We start from the raw sequence: 1,857 nt of genomic DNA, 5'->3' as shown, positions 1-1,857 counted from the left end.
AATATGGGATAATGTCCATTTACCAAGGGGAAAAACTTAAAATTTCACTCAAAAATTTCATTTCTCTCTATTTCCCATTCACCCTCTTTTAAGTATTTAATATATTAATTAAATACATAAAAAAAACCCAACAAGATCTACAATTTTTAATTATGTTCAATTGAATTAATGCACCACCTTGAGCTTATAATTTCGAAAAGTATATTAAATTTAAACTCATAATTTTGAACAATTCAGAGTCTGAAACATACCATGCTGAAATCATGAATCCGTCTCTCTGTTTATGAATAGACATATATGCTCATAGACATGTTCTTCCCTTCAAAAAAATATGCTTTGATTAAAAACGAACTTTTTTATTGGTTCCTGGGATAAAAAAAAACACTGCAATCCCCGGTATAACTAATCCCGGGACTAGTTATACAATGATTTTATCACAACCAAACGTGGAATAAACGAATCTGAAATTTAATTACGAAATTAATTATCCTTTATTCCTCGTACCAAACCGACCGTCAAAGTGTAATTTAATTTGGAGGTACTTTCTATGCCATATGAGTACTCCAAGTTCAATGAATGCAACCATTCTTTAATTGGCATAAGCAACAAAGCACTTTTGGTCCAAAGAGAATTCAAGGTAAGTGTTGTTTGAGACAAAATTAAAGAATCATAGTACAAAGTGAGTCTATTTATTGTATATGTTGTGTAACATTAGGTCATGTCTATAATTTTCTAAAGCTTTGGCCAAGTAATAGGAGAATACAAATAGTCTTGTGACAGATAACCTAAGATGGCGTTTTCAAAAGTATGTATATATATTATTTATAGTATAATTCCTGTATGCATTGTTAATTTTATAATTAAATTTCTCTTTCACTTAGAGATATACAATATTATATATCTAGGAAATACGAAGGCCTAGACAACTAATCTACCCAACACAACAAAACAATTGTAAAGTGCACTACTATTTAGCTAAAGAAAAAAGTTAGGACATAGAAACAATAATGAATATTTTGAAACTTTGTTTTATTTTATTTTTGGTTGGTTAAGGAACTTAAGTACAATGTTGTAATTTTATTATTCATAGGCTTATCTAAAAGGAGCCTATTATTATTGTATTAGTTAGGACGGCAAATAAAAATTCTCAAAGAGTAGAATGCTCCCGACATGACATTGGACTAGATTTATTTTTGAATTATAATCTCTTTATGGAACTTTTCAAGATAGTTTATACCAAAAGAATTTGTATTGTGTTTCCATCTTAATGGAAGAAATTCAACGTAAAAGGGACTTCTTTATGGGTGTGTTTGGTATAACAGAAAATGTTTTCCATGGAAAATGTTTTCTTGGAAAACAAGTAATCTTATTTATTTTCCGATGTTTGGTACGCAAATTAAGGAAAATGACTTCTCTAGAGTATTCATAAATAATTTAGATATAATAAACATGAAGTCATAAACTTTCAAACCAACAACCTTCCGAACCCACATTTTTCATAAACTTTCGAAACCGCGAAATTTCTAACCCGTAAACTTCCAAACACATAAACCTCTGAACTCATAACTTTGGAACTTGTAAAATTTTGAACCTTTAAACCGATAAATAAAAAAACTAAAACTGAAAAATATATTAAAAATTATAATTTTTTTTTTTAGGGGGGGGGGGGGGGGTAAGTAGACGCAGTTGGGGGTGGGTGGTGCAGAAAACGAAAAAACAGAAATTTGAAATTGCAATAAAAGAAAATAATGTAAAAAAATAATATTTTTTTGCGGGAGGGGTGGGGGTGGGGTGGGTTGGTGAGGGTAGGGAAGGTTGAGAAGGAGTTTCGGAAAATATTTTCCCAGCAAATACTCG

The sequence above is a fragment of the Nicotiana attenuata genome, chromosome 12 (genome assembly GCF_001879085.1).
Source record: "Nicotiana attenuata strain UT chromosome 12, NIATTr2, whole genome shotgun sequence".
Taxonomy (NCBI): domain Eukaryota; kingdom Viridiplantae; phylum Streptophyta; class Magnoliopsida; order Solanales; family Solanaceae; genus Nicotiana; species Nicotiana attenuata.
The sequence above is the reverse complement of the archived record's forward strand: the minus strand, read 5'-3'. Positions refer to the sequence as shown.